Raw genomic sequence first — 27859 nt, 5'->3', positions numbered from 1 at the left:
AATAGGAGCACTGAAAAAGCATAAGTGCCCTTTGCTGCTTTTGATCCTGTTCAAATTTCGTCGAATGGTTTTGAATGGTACCTAGTGATTCCAGCCTGTACACCAGAGCAAGAAGGAATGAGCTCGCATTCAGTTGGGTTGCTAGTCCACGATGTCTTCAGAGAAAGGTTGAAGCGTCAGGCGATGTCAGCACTGTCAACGATTGCGAAGAACGTCTTCTGTGGCGTATAACACTGCAAACTGGTTCATCCACCGAGAGATGTGTGGGAATCAACACTAAATGATTATTTCATTGACGCCCTTTACGCCACCCGCTGAGGCCTTTTCCTGTCGATTCTGAGTGGCGGTGAGTATTTTCCTCGGCCACTATGGCACTCATAAGAAAACTGCTTGATTTATACTGTGGGCGTCGCGTTTCTGACCTCCATCGCAGAGCCATCACATGAAGGGGAGAAAGGTGGGTAAGGGGTATTGTGACGACCCTCCCCTCGTGTGACACTTCCACGGCGGCATTGGCCAGATTTATGATTAAATTTGGTGCCAATGGGACATCATTAACCCGCTTTACATGTCATATGAACTTACGGGCTCTGGCCTTTTTTTCGCACTATTACAGAAGAAGGTTCATACATCGCGCTGGGAGACAGTTATTTAAATTTGTAGTTCCCTCTTCTTGTCGAAAACGCATTAACCTCACGCTGGCACACGCAGAGCTCATGTTTTTTTTGTGTGGTTTTAGGGCGCACAACTACAGTGGTCATTAACGCCCAGACTAAATTATGAATGCACTGCGAGGCACAATGTTAAAACAGCAACTAAAAGGGACAACACTATAAAAGGTACATTAACAGGCAAGGGTTTAAAGGAATACAGCACAATCAAATTCCTTAGACAGGTTTGTCAAGTGGATAAAACGAAGAACGCGAGCAGCTGCTCCTGGGTCATCCGCTAAAATTTCATCCAGAGTATATGGTAGGCCAAGATCAATGCGCAGTGTTTTAAAATTCGGACAGGACCTTAAAAGGTGGCACCCCGTCAGCAATTGCCCATTTGGGCAGAACGGCTCCGGCGCAGCAGTCAGCAGATGGCGGTGGCTGAACCGGCGTGTCCAATGCGTAATCGGGCCAAAATGACCTCCTGTCGCCGAATAGGGCTTGAAGAGGTTGTCCAAGTCCTTGGGAGAGGTTTCATGTTATCTTCACTAACATATCCCTTGACTTCCCTCCGTTATTTAACTTCACTCGAAGACAGCTTTCTTCAAAACCTATGTTACATTTAATTTCAGTTAACCAATCCATACCGAGCATTCGACTGTCTGCTTGTACTCATCTTCCTGACTTTTGAGCTTTAGTAGTGCCTGATGTTTGATGTGTTTGCTACTATTGCCTACAGCACTAACAATACGTACGCCATCATCAGAAAATGCTGCGAAGGCAACCAGATTGTCAGTACGCATGCATCGGCTTGCGCTACATGATATGTTTTCAAAACGCCACTCATAAAAACGGGATTCTCGGGTTCTGTTGGTGATGGAAAGGTAGGGCCAAGTGTTTTGGATAGCCCTTGGACTAGGGACCATTTGTATACCCAATATAAGGATCGTCTTAGTGTCATTATCCTACAGTACCGGGTCAAAGTTTGAATATTAGATACTTCCTCTAGCTTAGGCAAACAGAGCAGATCGGTTGGTTTCTTTTGAATTTGATGTGGTCTACGGTGCACCATGAGGTGCTTGTGGAGGAGGCATCATTTAGTTCATGAGCAGTATCTGAGAAACATGAAAAACACGTTTTCCACAATTTTTTCGCTGTCAGGGGCGGATATCTAAATATCTAACCGAAGCAAATTGCTCAAAATTTAGTGGTATATTCATTAGGCGTTTATCTAGAAGTGCCATGATCCAGTTTACAAAAATATTTATCCGTTATGGGGAAACAGACGAAGACATTGTTTTTGGGTACCAGTACCGATCTACGGATTACAATACGGCTATGCACAGCAAATGGCTATAACTTTCACAATAAATTCCTAAGATCCCGATCTCGGACAAACTTGAAAATTTTCTTGATATATTTATCCGTTTCTGAGGTACAGATGTTTAAAGCTACCCTACTTGTACACGTAAAATGCACACGAAGTATACGGTGTGGGACGAAAACGCTTCTTATAAAGTTACTTAGTGTCTGTCTTATCATCAGAAGGATTCTGGGAACCTCAGGTTATAGTACTGAACCACATGCAAAACTTTTGCATAAAATCTGATAAGAGGTGTAAAATTGTGCATCTTTGTTCTATCCCAATTTCATAAAAGACAACTATCAAAATTTTACTGACCCATAAAATTCTTTTCACATGTGACACGCTGTAGTGGGGTAAAGAAGGGAACCAGCGGAAAAATGCTCTTTCGGAGCATAGAAAAGACTAATAAGCTCTTGTTAATACTTTGAGTGAAGAGTCGCGTACCAGCTGCCTCATTGTACCTTGCTAAGAATCATCGAAAATTTTCCCAAAAAGTTTTAGGCTGCGAACACAGTCAACCTTTTGGCGCTGAGAGAGGAGACAGTTGTAATTGGAAAGAGCTGGAGAAGTAATAAATAGTGGAAGATATGAAACAGTGGTTGTGGTATAGAAAAAGCGAAGACGACGATGGCTGTGTGTGTGAGAAAGACAGGAGAACAGTGGCAGAGGTACATAGTTGACTGTGACAAAACAGTGCTAGGGAAAGAGTGAAGGAGATGGTGCCAGTGAGAGAAGAATAAAAAGTAACAGATAGTGGAAGTGGTTGAGAGCCAGTAATAGTGAGAGATAGTCTACGACAATGACCATGGGGAAGAGAGAGATAGTGACAGTGAAAAGAGTCAGAAGCAGTGTTAAGGAATGAATGAGATGGTAACAGTAAGTGAGAGCAAGAGGGACACAGTGATAGCGAAGGAAGGAACTTTGGGTTTAACGTCCCGTCAACATCGAGGTGATGAAAGATGGAACACAAGCTGGGATTGTGTCAAGGATGGAGAAGGAAATTGCCCGGCGATTCAGGGAAATCTCCGGAGTCTTTTAAAATAGGAGCATATTAGGCTTTTGAATAGGCTCCGGAAACAAGAGTATCAATTAAATTATCGATACACAACAATGGAAACGCTTTATGCGCTCTCAGAATAGTAATGTGTGGTATCTTTGTCTTTTGGTACAAAAGGAACGAACGATTATTGTTTAATTGCCTTCTTGGTTCTGATGTTCTAGCTGACGGACGCTTATTGTTCACGGTCTGTAACTAATTCAACTATCTCTAGTAATACTAGTAATATATTGAAGATATATAATAATAATCATTCCAGATTGTTTTTATGTCAGTAGCAAGTACCTTTCCTGCCCATGATTTAGCTGCGTAATAATTAAATGTTGCCCTCGCCATTTTGTATAGGCTCATTGCTGCAGCGACGCTATTAATAATAAAAATGTTATATCATATTGTAATAATCATTCAATTCTAAAAGTATTAAAAATAATCTCAATAAATACAAAACGGCGTCTTCTAATATTTTCCAATTCATTTTTGGCCAGAGGTACGGTTTTATGAAGAGTAGTTTCTATGAATGTGTACGCTGCCATTGCACATAGGCAACTGTCCTGGAGCATCAAGCCTCACAGAAAAAATACGCGTAATTAAGCATTGTGTTTAATTGGCTTATCGCGTAATATTAAAGAAAGATTTTTTTAAATCCATCATGAGTAAGATGGATGTCTTCACATTGCAATACGTATGATATTTCTGGCGATAGCGCTCTGAGAAAATTTAGCCGTGCCTTTTAACAAACATAAAAGAGAATTTTTAACAAAACACTTCATTCAGAATAAAAAAGAAAAAAGTTACGCGGTACTATACACAAGCATTTATCCGCTGTTTCAGTTATGAAACTAAATTTTACGATCCACTAAGGGATTCATAATTATTCCTCTTATTTCCACTTCAACAAAATCCGTTAAGATTTCTTTATCATTCCCTTCTTCATCTCTGTGTAGGTCTTCCTTCACACCTGTGATACGTTCGCATTTAATGGCTTTCATTGTGTCATCTGACGCGTTTCCCATAACATCAGAGTAGCAGCGGTCCATTACCGAAACTTTATTTAGTTTACCGTCACTCTCGGTGATAGATTCGGCGCCCCGCCTCCTGCATACGCCGATCGATTAGGCTGATGATTTGGATTAATTCCGTTCTGTGGGTCATATTCGTCCCTTAGCTGCGTGCTGTCGTCTCATCGACCTAACCTACTTGGTCGTCCATAATCCTGAAATTCTCCTCGTGTTGGGCCAGTATAGCGATTTTGGTGATCGTCTTTATTTCTCTCTCGTTGTTCTCATTCGGATGACCACTAAACACACTTGTTCCGTATCCAAATGCGGGGTGAGTGCCAACTTTTTACATACAATGAGTGGTAACTTCTGTGTTAAAACTGATACTAATTCTTTCTTTTTAACCGGTTAACTGAGGTATGCATTGTCATATCAGTTTTCTGTGTATACTCTCGCATAGTACCGTGATGGCTTGCCTAGTTCGGGTGTCTAAGAATTTTTTTTATTTTATGTCACACCGTTTCTCCCGAAAACAAAATTTATTTAAGAACGTTTTTTCCTTTTCTTTGTACGTGAAATAATTGTCGGATACACCAATACCCCAGATATGTGCTTCACCTTTCATGTGGATGATGCACGTATCTTTCTTAGTTTGCTCGTTTTAATGTTTCGGAAATGGATGTTTAAACTGTTTGTATTTCAGTTTTGAGTCCCTCACGTTTGAACTGAAGTTCATTTCAGAGTTCATCGTTCTTTTGATTAAATGTTTTACTGTGCTCCGTTCACAGACTACCAATTATATTTCATAATTTATTGCAGCCCCGTGCATTTCCCTTTTAATTTCCTGTCGAGTGAAATTATAATTAAATGGACACCCTAGCTGCAAACAGGCATTGATGTAATTCATTAGGGACATGTTGAAAATGTGTGCTCAGACCGGGACTCGAACCCGGGATCTCCTGCTTACATGGCAGACGGTCTATCCATCTGAGCCACCGAGGGCACAGAGGATAGTGTGCCTGCAGGTACTTATCCCTTGCACGCTCCCCGTGAGACCCACATTCCCAACATGTCCACACCACTACCTTCGTAGAGCGCCTAACAGATGTTTGCCCATAATACTCATTACTCGTGGCAGATTAATCTACCAAGTGCATGGGATAAGTCCCTGCAGACGCACTATCCTCTGTGCCCTCGGTGGCTCAGATGGATTTGAGACATTACCCAGTAGCTTTTTTTGACAGTTGATGAACCATTTCATTATGAATTACTCCAAGTGACATTTAATCCAAGAGAATCCTACTGCTTCACTGCACTTTCTATACGTTTTATTATTTTTGTAACAGTTTAGTTTTCTGTCTAGCTCCAGTTACTGGATTCAGGATCTTTAATTACGGACGCTGAAAGTGTCAAGATCATATTTCGTTCCAGTAATCGTCTAACAACCTCAGGTCCTATATTATAGGAATGCTATCAGCTGTAAATGTGGAAAATTCTTGACCTCGACTCTATTAATTGAGCCAGAGCTTTCGAAGGTGTATTCTTCAGTGCTACAACACATGGTTTTATACACATGTACTGAAATATGTCGAAGTTTCTAAGGTTCAAATGGCTCTGTAAAAAAAATATATATATATAAAAATAAAATAAAAATAAAAGATGGATAGAGCGTCTGCTATGTAAGCAGGAGATCCCGAGTTCGAGTCCCGGTCGGGGCACACATTTTCAACTGTCCCCGTTTACTTATATCAACGCCTGTTTGTAGCTAGGGTGTCCATTTAATTATCATGTCCTTTCTAGCAAAGCTGCATGGTCATCAACGATAACAGTTCTTTCGGGAACATATACTACCGTCATATATAGCTCCTGTCTTACATTGCTTGACGAGAGTTTTTAATGTCTTAACAAGAGTCTTTAACTTCTAGCATAATCAGTAGAATTAAATGATTGCTTGGAATGTTCGTTACTGCTTTCTGACTGACTGCTGGGGTCGAACTGTGCGTTGTTGAATGTAAATTGCAGATGCTGGTATCTTCAGTTACACAATTCGCGGTATTAACAAACTCAGAAAGTTGTTCTGTATTCATTCAAATGTTCAAGTGTCTACCACTAAATATATAGCTACGTTTTTGTTCTTTAGTAACCACTGTAACGGTTTGCACCATAGTCACCATTCGTTACAACTTAGATCCGCAGTATATGTAATTTAAAAGCTCGTTCGTGAATAAAAAATTATTAACATAATTCACACTTTCCCTCCTTTCCTATTCACTCCTGAACAACGCTGCATCCAGTTCTCCACTAGGCGCCACTGTTGCAAATAGTTATTATACTGAAACTTCCTGGCAGATTAAAACTGTGTGCCGGGCCGAGACTCGAACTCGGGACCTTTGCTTTTCGCGGGAAAGTGCTCTACTATCCAATTTTTTAATCTCATTTTGTTCGTTATTATTCGTTCTATTTGTTCGGGCGGACGTTCCATGACGCTTGTTCAGCTTCATCATTCATCCATTAACTCAGTTTTTTATTGCAGAGTGCAGCTAACCCTCGGACCGAACACGCTGAGCTACCGTATCAGCTTAGCAATCCAAGCACGACCCACGACCCGTCCCAACAGCTTTACTTCCGCCAGTACCTCGTCTCCTACCTTCCAAACCTCGCAGAAAAGTTTCTGTGAAGTTTGGAAGGTAGAAGACGAGATAATGACGGAAGTAAAGCTGTGAGGACGGATCGTCAGTCACGCTTGGATTGCTCAGATGGTAGAGCACTCTCCCGCGAAGGGCAAAGGTCCCAAGATCGAGTCTCGGTCCGGTACACAGTTTTAACCTGCCAGAAAGTTTCACATCGGCGCACACTCCGCTGCAGAGTGAAAATCTCATTCTGGAAACATCCCCCAGGTTGTGGCAAAACCATGTCTCCACAATATCCTTTCTTTCGGGAGTGCTAGTTCTGCATGGTTCGCAGGAGAGCTTCTGTTAAGTTTGGAAGGTAGGAGACGAGGTACTGGCAGAAGTAAAGCTGTGAGGACGGGGCGCGAGTCGTTCTTGGGTAGCTCAGATAGTAGAGCACTTTCCCTCGAAAGGCAAAGGTCCCTAGTTAGAGTCTCGGTCCGGCACACAGTTTTAACCTGCCAGGAAATTTCATATCAGCGCACACTCCTCTGCAGGGTGAAAATCTCATTCTGGAACTGTTATACTCACCGTTTTCTTACGCTGACTTCTAGAACTCATCCTAAGATTGCGTTGATTTTAGGGTACTGGAGCATGCGTCGCCATGACGAAACTACGTTGGCTCCTAAACACCTGTTTACTACTGTTGTGGCCTAGGATTTTTATGAATTTGTTATACAATAGCAACTTTTAGCTGTGGAAAGGGTAAATAACTTACAGAAATGTTTGATACAGCACTGAATGCAATATATCTTCAGGCTTTATCTTCAAATGTTTCATATGGCTACCTTTTGTAACACGACAAATGTCCCATCTGTAATCAGTTCCCTGCCACATTCTGTGAAGCAAGTCTTGATGTATGGTGACAACTTCTTACGTAATCCGTTGTCGCTGCCCGTCAACGTTTTCCGGAAGCGGAGGAACAAACATTATCTTTAAGGTACCCCCGTACACAGGAGTCCACTGTGGTTAAATCAGATGTACAAGGTCGCCAGGATATTGTTCCACAACGTCCAATTCATCTCGGCACATTCCTTCGGAGATACGCGATAACTTAACGATGATAATGTGGTGGCGTGCCATTTTGCTAGAAAATAAATTCTGTGCCCATTTCCTTTTGTAACTGAGGCGTTAGATAATTCTCAAGCATGTCCAGGTACAATATGCCACAGTTGACTCGGCAAAAAAGAAATGATCGTATATCTCGTTACAGCTTACAGCGCAAGGAAAATTTATCTTAGGCGAGTCCCGTACATGTTCGATTACGTGATGTGGTTTCTGCTCACCGCATATCCGAACACTGCCCATTCACTTTACCGAAGGCATGGAAGGTTTCTTCGTCACTAAACACAATTTTATTAAGAAAATCATCTTCGGTCTGAATTTGTTAAACGTTTGTACACAAAACTCAGCTTGTTTTTCTTTGTCACTTCCCCTTACAGATTGCAACAGTTCCAATTCGTACGGTTTGAATGAGAGACGTTCCGTAATACGTATTACACTGTAACACTAGGCATATTCAATTCTAAGCTGGCAGGTCTTGTTGATTTGTGCTGGCTCTGATTGTAAGACTGCCGAACTTGTTCAATTGCTGCGTCAGAGACTTCTGGCCGGCTCTGACCTGGCATCCTAAGTGATACACAGCCAGTTTCGGTGAAACGGTTGTGCCAAATAATAACAGTTTGTCTTGAAGTGGTCCTGAATTGTCTGTGAACTTTAGCAGCAGATCAGGATTCATGAAACCATAAACAACACTACGCACGATCTGCACTGTTACCTCTGAAGAGCCGCAGAAACTGGTACACCTGCCTAATAACGCGTAGGGACCTCTCGAGCATGCACAAGTGCCTTGACACCACGTAGCATGTCTGAAGTAGTGCTGGAGAGAACTCACACCATGAATCCTGCAGGGTTGTCCATAAATCCGTAAGAGTACGCGGGCGGAGATCTCTTCTGAACAGCACGTTGCAAGGAATCCCAGATATGCTTAATAATGCTCATGTCTGGGGAGTTTGGGGGCCAGCGGAAGTGTTTGGAAGTGTTTAAATTCACAAGAGAATGCACAACGGACGTGAATGGATGCAGGTGATCAGACAGGATGCTTACGTACGTGTCATCTGTCAGAGTCGTATCTAGACGTATCAGGGGTCCCATATCCCTCCAAATAAACACGCTCCACACTACTACAGAGCCTCTACCAACTTGAACAGTCCGTTGCTGACATGCAGGGTCCATGGATTGATGGATTGTCTCCATACCCGTACACATCCATCCGCTCGATACAATTTGAAACGAGACTCTTCCTACCAGGCAACATGTAGATGCTCAACAGTCCAATGTCGATGTTGAGGGGCCCAAGCGAGGCCCTTCTGTCATGCAGTCATCAAAGGTGAACGAGTAGTCCTTCGGCTCCGAAAGCCCATATCGATGATGATCCGATGAATGGTTCGCACGCTGACACTTGTTGATGGCCCAGCAATGAAATCTGCAGCAATTTGCCGAAGAGTTGCACTTCTGTCATGTTGAACGATTAAGTCTCTTACGTTGTACGGTATATTGACAATTTTTGCTTATAGACCGTCTGACAGCAACAATAAGTAAAAATTATCAATATGCCGTGATATTACACGCAACTGAGGAAGACAGGACTACAAAAGTTGAAGATGTCTCTTCAATTGTCGTTGGTCTCGTTCTTGCAGGATCTTTTTCCCGCTGCAGCGAGGTCAGAAATTTGATATTTTACCGGTTACCTGACATTCACGGTACACTCGTGAAATGGTGGTAAGGGAATACCCTCACTTTCTTCGCTACCTCGGAGACGCTGTGTCCTATCGCTCGTGCGTCGACTGTCACACCACGTTCAAACTCATCTAAATCTTGATAACCTACCATTGTAGTAGCAGTAACCGATCTACCAACTGCCCCAAACACTTGCCTTGTATAGGCGTTGCCGACCGCTACATTTTTACATATCTCTGCATCTGAATCCGCATTGCTATACCAGTTTCTTTGGCGCTTCTGTGTAAGACTCCATGTAGTCTGTTTGAATAACTCAGTCGCGCTTGCCATCTATCTGGAACGTCGGGAACTAACAGTGTTAGGTGGGAATAAAACTTGAAGGTATACTGCACTCAGTGATGTATCAAAAATCTCTGTCACTTATTTATCGCCGCCGGGGAGGTCGAGCCGTTCTAGGCGCTACAGTCTGTAATCGCGCGACCGCTACGGTCGCGGGTTCGAATCCTGCCTCGGGCATGGGTGTGTGTGATGTCCTTAGGTCAGTTAGGTTTAAGTAGTTCTAAGTTCTAGGGGACTGATGACCTCAGAAGTTAAGTCCCATAGTGCTCAGAGCCATTTGAACTTATTTACCCCTTTCGCAGTTGAAGGCTACTTTTGTGTAACTAATTTATAAACATACCATATTTATGGCTAATCTGAATGAGGTTTCTTCCACTGCTAAATTACGTAACTCACTGTTGAATTCAGTTTAAACACTGTTTATTAATATCAATCAAACCTCCACCGTATAAATATTTCAGGACACACATTCGTTGCTAATACTGTGTGCCACTAAATAAATGTACGCGAAAACTGTCTTTCTTCCGAGCCCGCCGGTGGTTCACTGCAGTTAGACGCGAACTATGGTTGCCACTAAGCATTTTTAGGGCCAGCGACTACATTACATTCAGAAAAATTTCTGGCACTACCAACAATTGAACCTGAGTGTTCTTTCCAGCCGTCCGATACAGTTATGAGTTACTTGGTCATTAAGAGTTCCTCCTTCCGCCACCCCGTTTTCCTAACCTACTCTTCATTTCCACCGTTTATTAGGCGTTGTCGTCTATCTGTCCTGACGAGAAGTGTTTCCTTTGTGAACTGAAATTAAAGTCTTCATGGTAATGGACGGTATTTAAACAGGGAGCGCTATACAAGGGTAAGTAAGAAATATGAATCCTAATGAGAAGTAAAATAAGGATTGCACATAACAGTTACATTAAAAAAAGTAATAAATTAGTAAATGAGCTACAGAAGCTGGACATTCCTCCTTATCACTTGCTAAAACGTCCGACTCCATACATCGAATAGTTTTATAGTGAGATGACGATGAGCGAGACATCTGTAGAAAAGACATGGCGGGAGCAAGTGACAGAACAAGACATCCCCACATAGCAAGCTGTAGGCAGTAAATCCATGCCTGAAGAGTGTTGAAGCTCACAATAGGGCGGCATGGGCAGGAGGATCTGGCGGGGCACGTGCGCGGAATGCTCGCTCCGGTTGGCGGCGCCGAATACTGATGGCACCAGCGCTGCGGCCCGCTTGCTTTCCCCGCCGTTGGCGCGCCGTCCGATTTCGCCAGAAGTGCTGCGTGGTGTTGAGTCGAGACGGACGTCTCTGGCCGAAGCGAGGCGAAAGCATCAAGTCTGAGCTACAAGAGCTGCGACGCAGGGGTGTAACAGGGATGGGACAACCGCTGTGTCACCCCGGGGTTCCCTACATCTGTATCTACATCTATACTCTGTGAACCACTGTCAAGTGCGTGGCAGAAGTTACTACTATTGTACCAGTTATTAAGGTTTCTTCCCGTACCATTTACGTAAAAAGTGCGACTGTCGACAATTTATCGATATTTTTTCAAAAGAAGTGACGAAATATACTGGCGATATTTTTTTCACCGATTTATCGATATACCGACGTCGTAATCTTGACAATATTTTTATTTTGTACTATATTTTTTCACAATTTTCGGTAAATATTTGAAATCCTTTTTCTGAAATTGTATTAGAACATAATTTTACTTTCACTGCGTGAAGGAGTCTTACTGCTTTTTGAGCTTTCATCGCGTCGAGTCTTTCTATTTGATTGTGTGAAGGTAGTATAGCTGACACAAAGAAGAAGTCCAATTGCGCTGTCAAAGGGAGGGGGGGTGGTGGTTTGAATGGAATAACAAGACTAGTGTAAGACTGGTCTCTGCGGCGGGCAGAGGCCTGTGGGGGGGGGGGGGGGGGGGGGGGAATGCTGATGAAATAGGCGCTGGTCGCTACCAACAGAAACTGCAACGTTTGACTTCACCACGCAATTTTGACACGACGATTGCTAGTTCGCTGGCGTTTACAGAAATAAAAAATAAAAAAACTCAGAAGTCGACATGAAATGTTCCAGAGAAATTCGATATGTGACGAAACGAACGACGGACCCATCGGACACCTCTTATTGTGCCTCTTACATGCAGTTACCAGTGTCAGCAAAGCGGTAATCGCCAAACATGAATGTGCATCGATTTCCTTTTAATTCCTGTTCTAAGGAAGATAAACAGGCTGCTAGCTTGTTGATATACAGAATATCTAATAATAAATCAATACTTAAATATACAGCTCTAAAACTGGCAGTATATATACAATGTGCAGCCGATATTTTTATAGGTCTGTACGTCGATATACTCACCTTAGTGTATCGATAGTTTTTCTCGATATTTAGAGGGCTGATAACGATATATACTTAAATATCGACATATAGTCCCCCCTCGATATTTTTAAAAATATCAACAGCTCTGTAATAGAGCGCGTGAAGAATGATTGTTTGAATGTCTGTGTGTGTGAAATAATTATACACACGACCGCTATGTGAGCGATATGTAGAGCGTTGTAGTTCTAGAGTCATCATTTAAAGCCGGTTCTTGAAGATTTGTTAACAGATATTCTTGGGATAGTTGACGTCTATCTTCAAGAGTCTTTCAGGTTATTTCCTTCAGTAGCTCTGTGACACACCACCACGGATCAAACAGACCTGTGATGAGTCGTGCTGCTCTTCTCTGTATACATTCGATATCCTCTGTTAGTCCTGTATGGTACTGGGCCCTCACACTTGAGCAGTATTCTAGTACCGGTTGCACGACTGATTTGTAAGCAATCTGCTTTGTAGACTGATTACATTCTACCAGTAAGCCTACGACTGAGCCTATGTAATCACTCCATTTCATATCCCTACAAAGTGTTACATCCAGGTATTTGTATGAGTTGGCCGGTTCTAACAGTGACTCATTGATATTATAGTCATAGGACCTACGCTTTCTGTTTTGTGAAGTGCGCAGATTTCCATTTCTGGACGTTTAAAGCAAGCTACTGATCTATGGAAGACTTTGAAATCTTAAGATCTGACTGAATATTTATGCAGCTTCTTTCAGACAGTGCTTCATATTAGATAACTGTATATCTGGAAAAAGTATGATGTTCTGTTAATATTGTCTGCAATGTCATTAACATATAACACGAACAGCAATACTCCCGACACTCTTCCCTGGCGCACACGTGAAGTTACTTCTACATCTGACGATGATTCTCCATCGAAGGTAACAGGCTGTGTCCTCCCTACCAAGAATCCCTCAATCCAGTCACAGATTTCATTTGATACTCCATATAATCGTACTTTTGACAATAAGCGTAGATGTGGTATTGAGTCAGTTGCTTTACGGAAATAACGAAATACTTCACCTACCTGACTGCCTTGATCCAATGCTTTCAGTGTGTCATGTGAGAAAAATGCGAGTTGTGTTTCACATGATCGATGTTTTAGGAATCCATTCTGTTTAGCATTGACGAGGTCATTCTATTGAAGATACCTCATTATGTTTGAGCTTAGAATATGTTCTAAGATTCTGCAACAAATCAATGTCGAGGATATTGGACGGTAGTTTTGTGAATCACTTCTGCTACCCTTCTTGTAGACGGGTGTGACCTGTGCTTTTTTCCAAGAACTGGGCACAATTTTTGTTCGCGGGATCTCCGATAGATTACAGATCAAAGATCGGCTAACTCAGCCGTGTATTCAGTATAGAGCTTGACAGCGATTCCATCGGGCTCTCGAGCTTCATTTTTAATGCTTTCAGCTGTTTCCCAACACCATTGACTCTAACACGTACTTCATTCATCTTTTCAGTGGCGTGAGAATTAACTCTGGGAATTTCTCCTGTGTTTTCCTTTGTAAAGTAACTTCTGAAAACGAAGTTAAACTTTTCGGCTTTTCAAAATATCCACGGGCCTACTGCCGGTCTATAGTGTCCAACGGGCACAATATTTCGGCGATCATACATGTCGCCATCATTAGGTGAACTGACGGACTGAGCTCCTGTGAACGTGCCGGCACGGAGATTTGTACGCTATGACTGCTCAGAGGGAACTGGGTTCGGTCGCGGCGGTCTCGGTTTTGCAGAAAGGTCTCTACTTCGCTCCCACCCCCAAGTTCACTCCGGTCGCAGAAATTGTTAGTGCTGTTGGACAGGTTGCAGCTCGACTTCCGCCTGAATCAGCTGAGGAAATACGTCGTGCGTTGACGAAATCCAAACCGATGAAGTCAAATATCACCAGTAAAGAGAGGGCGGCCATTCGTGATCTGAGGGAGCGCTCTGAAATTGTTGTCTTACCGGCTGACAAAGGCAATGCTACAGTTGTTGTCTCCCATAAGGACTACACTGATAAGATGCAGAGCCTGCTAAATGACGATTCCTACCGGAAGATCAGCGTTGACCCTACAAAGAAGGTGGAGAACAAGACGAGGGTTCTTCTCAAGGACGCAGATTTACCGGAGGGTGACGCTAAGAAATTGTTACCCCAAGGCCCGATACCGCCTAGACTATATGGACTCCTGAAGGTTCACAAAGAGGGGGTACCACTACGCCCCATTGTCAGCAACATCAGGGCACCTACATATTTGTTGGCCAAATACTTGACCGGAATATTAAGTCCTTATGTGGGTAAATGCCCTCATCACATCCGTAATTCCGAGGATTTTGTTGAACGCCTTGTTAGCTTCAGGTTGGATGAGTCAGATATCATGGTGAGTTTTGACGTCTTTTCCTTGTTTACGATGATACCCCTGCGAGAGTCACTAGAATTGATTAGTCAGAAGTTTGACGAGAAGACCACTGAACTTTTTAGGCATGTCTTGACTTCCACGCATTTTCTTTTTAATGGAGAATACTACGAACAAACGGAGGGAGTCGGCATGGGTAGTCCACTCTCACCGGTGGTTGCGAATTTATAGATGGAGAACTTCGAGGAGGAAACCCTGTCTTCATCCGAATGGAAACATACTTGCTTTTTCCGTTACGTGGAAGACACGTTAGTCATCTGGCCACATGGTATGGATAAACTCCTTGACTTCCTTACACATCTAAACTCCATACATCCCAACATCAAATTCACTATGGAGACTGAAACGGAGGGTAAATTACCTTCCCTTGACGTCTTTGTCAAGAGAAGGGCTGACGGCAACCTAGGTCATGGGGTGTATAGGAAGACAACGCACACTGATCTGTATTTGCACGCAGACAGCTGCCACCACCCTTCACAGACGAATGGGATACTTAAAACTCTAGTACATAGGGCGCGCACTATCTCTGTCGCAGAGAGTCTACTCCAGGAATTGGAACATCTGAGTACTGTATTTCGAAAAAATGGGTACTCAGAGTGGCAGATTCAACGTGCTCTCCGCCCAACCACTGCATCACAACCTGTGGAGATGGATGAAATCACGAGGGAGGAGGTAGGCACTGCGTTTATTCCATTTACAAGCGCACTCTCGGGGAAAATCGCCCGCATTTTGAAGAAACACCGGGTGGGAACTGTGTTTTGTCCTCCAAATAAAACTCGTGCACTGGTGGGGAGCGCCAAAGATGACCTCGGTTTGAGGAAGGCCGGCGTGTACCAGATTCTGTGTCAATGTGGCAAGTCGTATATTGGTCATACGATGCGTACCGTCGAGGATCGATTTCGTGAACACCAGAGGCACACTCGACTGACGTATCCGAGCATATCGGCGGTCGCTGTTTGTTTGTCGGGAAATCACGCTATGGAGTATGAACGTACGAGGATTCTCGTACAGACGTAGAGATACTGGGACAGCTTTGTTAAAGAGGCCATCGAAATTCGCACCAATGACGATCTCATAAACCTTGACTGTGGCTATAATCTTAGCAAGGCTTGGGAACCAGCGATTGGGTTAATCAAGAGTAAATCGAGTAAACGTATAATTGTGACGACCACGGCGGACAGAGCCATCACTCCGACGTCATTTCAGACGCCGTCTCAATCTGTTCCAACGCGCGACCGTGGCGCGGGGCGCGGACAGCGGAGGGAGCACGCCGCGGGCGGAGGGTATTTAAATCCCAGTTCCCTCTGAGCAGCCATAGCATACGGATCTCCGTGCCGGCACGTTCACAGGAGCTCAGTCCGTCAGTTCACCTGATGATGGCGACATGTATGATCGCCGAAATATTGTTCCTGTTGGACACTGTAGACCGGCAGTACATCCGTGGATATTTCGATTCTCAGATACGCCGGGAGAAACTCAAGAATCATTTCGGCTTTTGCTTTGCTACCCTCAATTGCAGTTCCTGGCTCATTCGCTAGGGACAGGACACTAACTTTGGTGCCTGTAACAGCCTCTACATGCGACCAGAATTTTTTTAGATTTTGTGAAACATCATTTGAAGATATTCTGCTACGGTAGTCATGAAGGGCATCACGTATTGCTCTCTTGATAGCCTAACGCGTTTCATTCAGCTTCTCCCTATCTATAGCCCTACGCGTTGTTTCACACTTATTATGCAGTAATCTTTGTTTCTTTAGAAGTTTCTTTACAGTGACCGTATACAATGAAGATTCCCTCCCATTACGAGCTGTTCTACTGGGTAAATATCTGCCCAGCGCATGGTCAACCCCGACGTTAAGGGGACCCTGGCGCCCGGAACAAAGAAACTAAAAAGACACGGAACAATGATAATTATTTAAATAAAAGTAAAATTTTAATATGACATGTTTTAAAAACTCTACTAGCCTAAAAATCAGAAAATAATTACTTAAAAAACGTTGACAGAAAGCTTTGTTAAAACGGACTGAAAAATATGAAATAATTTCTCCCAACTCCCGAAACTTTGTATTCGTGAATTTTTAATAGCTATGAAAATACTTGTAAGACTTAAAACGAGAGATGAACGTAATTACAGGCCCGTATCGTTGACTTCAGTCTGTTGTAGAATTACAGAACATGTTTTATGCTGAAGAAGTATAATGTTTTTGGGGAACGAAAATCTCGAGTATAAAAGTGGATTCTGCAGATAGAGATCACGCCAAACTCAGCAAGCACTGTTACTCCGTGAGATCCAGAGCGCTGTACACAACGGCGGTCTAGTTGATGCCGTGTCCTTTGACCTCAGGAATGCACTGTCGATTAGCGAGAGAAAAAAAAAAAGAAGGAAAACCAGATTCGCTACTGGATTCAAGACTTCCTTGATGACAGAACTCAACACGTCGTTCTTAACGCAACAAAATAGACAGCTGTAAAGGTAATTTCGGGAGTATCCGTCCACCCCCGTTAGCTGAGTTGTCAGCGCGGCGAAATTCCATTGCCAAGAGGCACAGGTTCGATTCCCGGCTGGAGCAGCAGATTTTCTCCGCTCAGGGACTGGGTGTTGTGTGGTCCTCATCCTCATGGCATCCCCATCTCCGACGCGCACGTCGCCCAATGTGGCGTCGAAGGCAACAAGTACTTGCCCTCGGCGGCCGAACTTCCCCGAATGGGGGACTCCCGGCCCACAATGCCGTGCGCTCATTTCCGTTTCCGGAATATGGTTCAAATGGTTCTGAGCACTACGGGACTTAACGTCTGAGGTCATCAGTCCCCTAGACTTAGAACTACTTAACCTAACTAACCTAAGGACAACACACACATCCATGCCCGAGGCAGGATTCGAACCTGCTACCGTAGCGGTCGCGCGGTACCAGACTGTAGCGCCTAGAACCGCTCGGCCACCCCGGCCGGCCGTCTGGATGGATAATTTGGAAGAGTCGAACCATGCATTGTTCCTGATACTCGTTCGTTTTCGGCAGTATCTGCAATGAAATTGTAACTGTATTTCAGCATCGAAACTGATCTTACGAAGTTTTACACACTTCGCACCACCCCAGTCTAAACAGTCCCTTCTATCCTCGTCCGGTAGTCTCCATATTTGAGACAAAAAATCAAACAATTTTCTACGCTGGATAAAAATGGAATTGAATTTTTCCATGTGAGAGAATCCGCCGAAGAAACATCAAGAACACCACACATCCCACCCACTAACGAAATAAATCGTCTGGGTTTCCCCAGCAACTCACAAATAATTAGCGGAGGAATGTAATTTAGAGCAAGTACGGGAACAACGGGAAACAGATACAAATGACGATCACAAATAATTGATCGCAACGCCCGCCACCGGAGTCGCAAGATCGATTTACGATCGCACTTTCGATATGTATCGTTTGGACCCAGTGACGTCGATGGGCAATCATTCTTGAAAATTACTTCTGACGAAATGTGCAGGGAAAACACCATGGTGATACACTCGATTTGTCAGACATTATCTATATGAGTGAATAATGGGAGCTCTTGGCACGGAAACCTCGTAGGAGAGTGTACTGACTATAGTATTCCGGTTTCTCGGTAATTACAAGATTTATAAAATTCGCCTTTTTACCACACATACTGCCCCAGACTGACAGTGAAATAGTGCGGATGACTGGCTTCCAAAATCAGGTAATTGTGAATATAACTGCAGTATTGAAGATATTCATCAGACACACATACCTGTAAGAATTTACGTCATGCGTCCACAGAAAGGTGCAATTGATTTGACAGCTGAGTTTTGGAAGGCACGGACTGGCAGAACGCAGATGTCTGTTGATGTCTTACCTTCTGGCTGCTATTGTGTCACGTACTTTTCCTGCGTTTCACGGGGTTAGTAAGATTCTGTTGAACAAGGACGGAAACGAACGTGTTGCCCGCCAGTCGACTTCTCTCAAACAGATGCTAAGCAACGGCGTACGTCGGTGCAGGAACTCTTCTATTGTTGAGAACTGCGGCGCGCCGCAGCATGTTGTTTGCTCTAAGAGATATGCGGAAAAGAATCACTACATGATTAAGGAAACTATCCATCGTTAACAGCAGAAGCATATCGAGTCTGGAACGACCGTATCAATGCCCCTAAGAATAAGGTACTTATTAAAAGAAAGAAAAAATGCGAAAAAATGGGGAATATGCGAAAGGGAAGTGGAGAAATTAGTGAAATAAGTCTTTCGATGCTAAAATAATGATTTATTGTCTTGGAAATCATTATGATACAAGTGTTACGCTAATCATTTACATCCTTCACTGGGGTCATAGATCAACTTCCATCAGCATAGGATTGTCACTTAACTGAAGATGTAGAACGAAAGAGACTAGATGTGAGCAAGTATTTCGGCCAAAGCTGTGACAGAGCATCCATCATGAATGGTGTGTACAATGAAGTACAAAGAAGAAGCAAATTACTATTTAAATTTACTCCTCAAAGACGCTGTAGAGGGTAGGCAATACGCTAATCAAGAAACAGCCCTGTATTTCTAAACTGTTGAGAAAATCTACAAATCTTTCGATCACAGCAGTAGTGGTATTTAAAAGCCTGTTCCGTGAATACTTGCTCGGTAGCAGTAAGCAGCCATCCGACTCCGTAGCCGAGACCGGTAACGCACGCCTGTGTAGTGGCGCTCGACTCTGAGATAAGCCGCTTCGAGACTTGGTGGTGGATGAAATTTCCCCTGCCAACATCTGCCGGCCAAGGGACACGAGAAGAGTGGCATAAAGTTCCTGCTCACAAGTCTTTGCGCCAGTGTCCTGGATTGAAGTCCAAATCTCTCCACAGTGGCTCGTAAAGGAGGGGGGGGGGGGGGGGGGGCGGGAGCCATGTGACACGGTTGACGGTGATCGGTCTGCGACCCCGTTAGTGCTGTTCGAGAGGACTACACTATGTGCCGGCACCAGATTCCATTTACTCCCTTCTCTCATCGTCGTAATCATCATACAACACACACATAACACGATATTATAAACGAATCCATTACACTCACCTACCCGCTACAATAAGACACAATTTTCACGCATCAGGAAGGAAAGAGGTCAATGTGTACGGAGGAAAGACACCCTTGCAGACAGGCGGTTATACCCACCCTGTGGGATATCATAGCCAAAAATGTCATACAGAATTTACATTTTACTAAAGATACCAAATCCGACGTGTTCGGCAGGCAGAGAAGAAACGGTCTGTACGCTTAAAAAAATCCATTGACCTTCTTAAGGCGCTGAAAAATATACTTCCTAACAGTAAGATAACGGGGACAGTTGAAAATGTGTGCCCCGACCGGGACTCGAACCCGGTATCTCCTGCTTTGTAATTTCATTCTAACGAGCTGAATGGTCACCGATGGTATCTGTTCTTTCGGACATGTCCGAATACAAGATGAGTTAGACAGTGGCTTCCATGAATGGGAGCTTGCTCTAAATGTAATGTAAGTTAATGCGGATGAGTAGGAAAAACAATCCTGTAACGCTCGAATACAACATTTGCAGGTTGTTGCGTGATCCAACCACTTCGAATAAATATCTAGGCGTAACTTAGCAAAGCGATACGAAATGAAATGAGCAAGTCAAGTTGATAGTAGGGAACGCGAATATGCGACTTCGTTTTGTTGGGAGAATCTTTGGAAAGTATAGCTCGCCCATAATAGAATAATAATGCGACGCGTTCTTGATTACTATTCGAGAGCTTGGGATCCCCACCAGGTCTAATTAAAGGCAGACTTCCAAGAAACTGAGTGTCGTGCTGATAGATTTCTTACCGGTAGGTTCGATCAGTACACAAGTATTATGGAGAAACTTCGAGAACTCCAGTGGGGATCTCTGGAGGGAAGACAACGCTCTTTCCTCAAGGCACTGTTGCGGAAATTTAGAGAACCGAGTTAGAGGTCGATTGTTGGCAACGTGCATTTCGCGTAAAGACCACGAAGATTAGATGCGAGAAATTAGGGACCGTACGGAGGCTTTTAGAAGGTTGTTTTTTCCTCGCTCTGTTTGCGAGTGGAACAGCAAAGGATATAACTAAGAGTGGTACAAAATTCCCTCCGTTTTGCATCGTACGGTGGCCTGAGGGGTAGGTATGTAGATCTACACTCCTGGAAATGGAAAAAAGAACACATTGACACCGGTGTGTCAGACCCACCATACTTGCTCCGGACACTGCGAGAGGGCTGTACAAGCAATGATCACACGCACGGCACAGCGGACACACCAGGAACCGCGGTGTTGGCCGTCGAATGGCGCTAGCTGCGCAGCATTTGTGCACCGCCGCCGTCAGTGTCAGCCAGTTTGCCGTGGCATACGGAGCTCCATCGCAGTCTTTAACACTGGTAGCATGCCGCGACAGCGTGGACGTGAACCGTATGTGCAGTTGACGGACTTTGAGCGAGGGCGTATAGTGGGCATGCGGGAGGCCGGGTGGACGTACCGCCGAATTGCTCAACACGTGGGGCGTGAGGTCTCCACAGTACATCCATGTTGTCGCCAGTGATCGGCGGAAGGTGCACGTGCCCGTCGACCTGGGACCGGACCGCAGCGACGCACGGATGCACGCCAAGACCGTAGGATCCTACGCAGTGCCGTAGGGGACAGCACCGCCACTTCCCAGCAAATTAGGGACACTGTTGCTCCTGGGGTATCGGCGAGGACCATTCGCAACCGTCTCCATGAAGCTGGGCTACGGACCCGCACACCGTTAGGCCGTCTTCCGCTCACGCCCCAACATCGTGCAGCCCGCCTCCAGTGGTGTCGCGACAGGCGTGAATGGAGGGACGAATGGAGACGTGTCGTCTTCAGCGATGAGAGTCGCCTCTGGCTTGGTGCCAATGATGGTCGTATGCGTGTTTGGCGCCGTGCAGGTGAGAGCCACAATCAGGACTGCATACGACCGAGGCACACAGGGCCAACACCCGGCATCATGGTGTGGGGAGCGATCTCCTACACTGGCCGTACACCTCTGGTGATCGTCGAGGGGACACTGAATAGTGCACGGTACATCCAAACCGTCATCGAACCCATCGTTCTACCATTCCTAGACCGGCAAGGGAACTTTCTGTTTCAACAGGACAATGCACGTCCGCATGTATCCCGTGCCACCCAACGGGCTCTAGAAGGTGTAAGTGAGCTACCCTGGCCAGCAAGATCTCCGGATCTGTCCCCCCTTGAGCATGTTTGGGACTGGATGAAGCGTCGTCTCACGAGGTCTGCACGTCCAGCACGAACGCTGGTCCAACTGAGGCGCCAGGTGGAAATGGCATGGCAAGCCGTTCCACAGGACTACATCCAGCATCTCTACGATCGTCTCCATGGGAGAATAGCAGCCTGCATTTCTGCGAAAGGTGGATATACACTGTACTAGTGCCGACATTGTGCATGATCTGTTGCCTGTGTCTATGTGCCTGTGGTTCTGTCAGTGTGATCATGTGATGTATCTGACCCCAGGAATGTGTCAATAAAGTTTCCCCTTCCTGGGACAATGAATTCACGGTGTTCTTATTTCAATTTCCAGGAGTGTAGATGTAAAGAACAGAGTGCAGCAGTAGGTCTTAAAAACATAATTATGCCTTACATGCAGGGTGACAGTTATTGAAGTATACGAAAAAAACGGAAATTAGTTACAAATTACGGCGTGCACACACTTCATTCAACATGTAAACGTCACTACAGATATTCGGATGTAGGTTATGACATGTTCGATATGCCTACCTTTGCACAAATGAATAGCAAAATTCTGCACGACCCGCTGAAGTGTAGGAACATCGATGCTTTCGATGACCTCTTGAATGGCTGTTTTTATCTCAGAAAAGGTTTTGTGGTTATTGCTGAACACCTTGTCTTTAATATAGCCCTACAGAAAGGAGTCGCATGTGTTCAGATCCGGAGAATATGGCGGCCAATCGAGATCCATAGCAGTGGCCTTTGGGTACCCCAGAGCCAGAATTCGGTCCCCAAAGTGAACCTCCAGGACATCAGAAATTCTCCTGCTTCCATGGGGACGAGCTCTGTCCTGCATGAAGCACATATTGTCGAAATCAGGGTCACGTTGGATAATGGGGATGAGATCATCTTCCAAAACCTTTACGTACCGTTCGGTAGTCACCGTGCCATCAAGGAATATCGCACCGATTATTCCGTGACTGGACTTCGCACATCACACGGTCACCCGTTCAGGTTGAAAAGACATCTCGATCGCGAAATGCGGATTCTTAGTCCCCCAAATTCGGCAATTTTGCTTATTGACGAACACATCCGAATGGAAGTGGGCTTCGTCGCTAAACCAAACCATACAGTACATACTAATTCCCAAAGTGCTCGCTCCCAGCCATGCAGCTTGAACGTCGTAACGCAAACCTCGCAGGAATTGTGACGATTTTATTTCGAATAGTTCAATAATTGTCACCCTCTACATTCACTATAAATAAAATAAATACAGCACCTAAGACCTTGCAGTCTGTGAGTATGAATGTCACAGCGGCATAGGTTTTCTTAGGCAACTGCCCCATGTGCGTTTCTCACAGCGGGATGTGAGACGGAAAAAAACGTAGCAACAATTCCTGCAAAATAGCCAAACAGAGCAGGAAAAACTGCCGGGTATTGGCGTCCGCTGGCCAAGTGTAGGTGCCGAGTACAAGCACACTATTTATTATAATGGCAATGACGTGTCGTGTGTCATATTACGGTTGCCGTGCGGGGTAGCTGTGCGGTGTGGAGCGCATTGCTACGGTTCGCGCGGCTCTTCCCCCCCCCCCCCCCCCTCCACCCAGCCGTGCGAGTCCTCCCTCAGACATGTGTTTGTGTGTGTTGTCCTTACCGTAAGTTAGATTAAGCAGCGGGTAAGCCTAGGACCTTACCACCATATTGCGGTTACGAAGTGACAAATGATATGACAGAATCGTCAGTATCCCAATCATATCTCGCACTACTTTCCGTTGAGAATTGTTCTGTTACTACAGTTTAGTTAGATCACGATGGAAGGATAGGGAGGGTGGCATCAAATACACTATGTAATTAAAATTATCCGGACACCCCAAAACAAATGTTTTTCATATTAGGTGCATTTTGCTGCCACCTACTGCCAGTAATCTATACCAGCGACCTCAGTAGTCATTAGACATCGTGAGAGAGCAGAATGGGGCGCTCCGCGAAACTCACGGACTACGAATGTGGTCAGGTGACTGGGTACACTTGTGTCATACGTCTGTACGCGAGATTTTCACACTCCTAAACGTCAGTAGGTCCACTGTTGGCGTAGTGATAATGAAGTGGAAATGTGAAGGGACACGTACAGCACAAAAGTGTACAGGCCGTCCTCGTCTGTTGACAGATGGAGACCACCGACAGTTAAAGAGGGTCATCATGTGTAATAGGCGGACATTTATCCAGATCAACACACAGGAATTGAAACGTCCCCTTTGAAAAATTTATACACGATTGTGCTTAATCTGACACACAATATTTTTAGCGCAACGCAATCTGACTTTCAATAATCCCTACAAAAGAATGGCCCTGACTAACATTATACTTTTCCCTTTCACAAATCACTTACCTCACAAAAAATCTTCGTTACTCGAACTACTGCAATACAGCGAGCACCACTACTGCCAGCTAAATAAAAGATTCTAACTACGGAAGGCACTAACTACTGATAGGTATACTTAGCAAATGAAAGATTTTAATAGAGAACAAACAGTGTATTTACCTTAATAGTCAAAATATATATGATAGTTCATGACATCCAGTCTTACAAATTACAAAACTCCGCCATCTCTCTCCCCACGTCCACCACTGCTGGCGGCTCACCTCCAACTGCGCAACGCTACGCGCTGTTAGCATCCAGCTGCCGCTGCCCAACACTACAATGGCAGACAACAATGCAAACCAGCCACAGACTGCACAAGGCACAGCCAGTGATTTTTATACAGAGCGCTACGTGGCGTTGGCGTTACCAATAAAAAAAACTGAACATCCTACTTACATAATTACAAACTGCGTTAGGATCCACTGCAAGTTCTCTGACAGTTAGGCGAGACGTGAGAAAACTTGGATTTCATGATCGAGCGGCTGCTCATAAGCCACACATCACACCGGTAAATGCCAAACGACGTCTCGCTTTGTGTAAGCAGTGTAAACATTGGACGATTGAACAGTGGGAAAACGTTGTGTGGAGTGACGAATCGCGGTACACAACGTGACGATACAATGGCAGGGTGTGGATATGGCGAATGCCCAGTGAACGTCATCTGCCAGCGTGTGTAGTGCCAACAGTGAAATCCGGAGGCGGTGGTGTTATGGTGTGGTCATGTTTTTCATGGAGGGGGCTTGCACTCCTTGTTGTTTTGTGTGGCACTATCACAGCACAGACCTACGTTGATGTTTTAAGCACCGTCTTGCTTCCCACTGTTGAAGAGCATTTCGGGGATGGCGATTGCATCTTTCAACACGATCGAGCACCTGTTCATAATGCACGGACTGTTGCGGAGTGGTTACACGACAATGATATCCATGTAATGGACTGGCCTGCTCAGAGTCCTGACCTGTATCCTGTAGAGCACCTCTGGGAGGTTTTGGAACGCTGGCTTCGTGCCAGGCGTCACCGTCTGACATCGATACGTCTCCTCAGTACAGCACTATGTGAAGAATAGGCTGCCATTACCCGAGAAACCTTCCAGCACCTGGTTCAAGGTATGCCTGCGACAGTGCAAGCTTTCATCAAGTCTAAGGGTGGGCCAATACCGTACTGAATTCCGGCGTTACCGATGGAGGACGCCACTAACGTGTAAGTCATTTTCAGACAAGTGGTCGGATACTTTTGATCAGATAGTGTACAACAGTATTGGACTGTGCTGGTGGATGTACTGATCTCTCTAAATAAGACTGCACCAACTGTAAAACTTCCACTTGAAAATCAAGATTGTCCGTTTGTCTCAATTTTTTCTTCACTGAAATCTAGGACAGTAAAAATATTTCATCTGGATCTCTATTCTGGGTCGGTCGTCGTACATTAATTTTAATTACACTGAACATTTCCTGTTCTAATGGACCTGGAGTACGGGTTAAGTATCTTTTTCTCGACTGTATTGGAGACGTTGAAACAGGTCCAGCCAAAGGTGGAGCTGAAACATTTGGCGACGATGCAGTTACTTCAAGTACTGAACTGACTGCGTACAGCTTCCTGTTGGCCTCCAAACACTTTCTACACTGCAGCGAAAAAAAGTAATGGAACGTCAACATTAATTTTTAATTTATCTCAATAAATCACTCTGTTGATTGAAAACGTGCGTGGAGATACTGGGTGCCACAGCTTCATCTTTATATTTCGGTTTCTATGCTCGGGATACCGTATGTCATAAAAATATGGATATTTTTGTAGTTTCAGAATGAGCTCACTATCGAAGTACTCCATTTTGCGTTTCATAAAACCGCGCTGTGATTAGGGACGAGCGACAGATTTAACGCCGCCAGCAAAACTGCTGGTGTAGTCACTCAGGCAGCAGGAATTCCAGCAGAAAAATGGGTCGAAGTGCATTTTGCTGTGTGCGACCTCGGAAACGCGTAGCGCCTGTACAGCAAAAAATAAGACTTAACATCTTAGGTCATCAGTCTCCTAGAACTTAGAACTACTTATAGCTAACTAACCTAAGGACATCAAACGCATCCATGCCCCAGGCAGGATTCGGAACTGCGACCGTAGCGGTCGCAAGGTTCCAGACTGAAGCGCCTAGAACCGCTCGGCCACTCCGGCCGGCACCTGTATAGCAGCTGCGCTAATTCCGGCGCTGTATGGCAGTCCTCACGCAGAAGCTGCATTTCTATTTTTCTGCCGTGTTCTTTCCGGCTCGTATCCCACTGTAAAAAAGGGCCGTAGCCTTAGGAACGGCGCTCTCAGAAGTAAAGATTAAAGATTAGGTTTTTACGTCCCGTCGACAACGAGGTCATTAGAGACGGAGCACAAGGCCGGGTAGTGGAAGGATGGGTAAGGAAATTTGCAGTATGCTTTCCCAAAGAATCGTCCTGCCATTTACCTCAAGCATTAGATGGGAGCTAAATGAATTCGGAGGTGGGCACATTTTTGGTGCTCGTATGGTGGGTGTCTCCATAAGCAAGGTAACCGAAGTGTTTGGTGTTTCAAGAGGCACCCTACCGACAATTTATGTCCCATACAGGAAAATCTGAAAGACATTATCCACTAAGTTCTAACGCAGACGAAAGTGTGTTTTGAGTGATCGTGACAGATGTTCACTGAAGACGATTTTGGCGAAAAATAATAGTACGACAGCTGCAAAACTCACTCCAGAGCTAAATGTCACACACGTGAACCCTGTCGGCAACAAAACAACACGAAGGGAGCACTGTAAGCAGCGAATAGTAGGGCGAGCTGAAATACCGAAACACTTATCAGTGACTCAAATGCCTGTAACATAAAAAACGTTATGTCGCAGCCATAAACCCTGGGATATGGTGAAAAGGAAGAAACTCATTTGGCCAGTTGAGTCTTCTTTCACACTGTTTCTTCTTCTGGCCGACATTACGCCCCAAGTGCGAAACACGGCCAGGGTTCAGTTATGATTTGAGCAGCCATATCGTGCCATTAGTCTGCAAAATCCTTTTCCTACCAAGGATTATGTGACAATTTTGGCTGATCAGGTCCATTCCGTGTTACAATGTTTGTTCGCCAATGACAGGAGGGTCCCTGTTCACACAGCTCGTAACGTCCAGGGCTGGTTCTGAGAGTATGAGGATGAATTGGAGTATCTTCCCTGGCCACCACACTCACCGGATCGAAATATTATTGAGCCTTCATGGTCTTCTTTGCATACTAGACAATGTGATGCTGTCCACCTCCATCATCGTTACGTGGTTCAAATTCAAATAGCTCTGAGCACTATGGGACTTAACTTCTGAGGTCGTCAGTCCCCTAGAACTTAGAACTACTTAAACCTAACTAACCTAAGGACATCACACATATTCATGCCAGAGGCAGGATTCGAGTTTGCGGCCATAACGGTCATGCGGTTCCAGACTGTAGCGCCTAGAGCCACTCGGCCACTCTGGCCAGCTCGTTACGTGAATTCGACACTATTTTTCAGGTAGAATATACGAGGGGTGTTTTTTAAGTAAGTACTGTTCTGAAATTAAAAAAAAGATGTGCTAAGATATCTCAGTAATTTTATTTTTACATGAAAGCCTGTACCTTA

The 27859-nt window shown here is 44.7% G+C and overlaps 1 protein-coding gene across 2 annotated transcripts in view; it reads left to right on the top strand.

The window, feature by feature from the left end:
- Positions 1-27859, top strand: part of LOC126278149 (phospholipase A1-like) — a 228078-nt gene that overhangs the window by 155965 nt on the left and 44254 nt on the right. The gene's annotated exons all lie outside the window — the stretch shown is intronic.

This window comes from Schistocerca gregaria, chromosome 6 (genome assembly GCF_023897955.1).
Source record: "Schistocerca gregaria isolate iqSchGreg1 chromosome 6, iqSchGreg1.2, whole genome shotgun sequence".
Classification (NCBI taxonomy): domain Eukaryota; kingdom Metazoa; phylum Arthropoda; class Insecta; order Orthoptera; family Acrididae; genus Schistocerca; species Schistocerca gregaria.
This window is presented reverse-complemented; position numbering and strand designations above follow the sequence as displayed.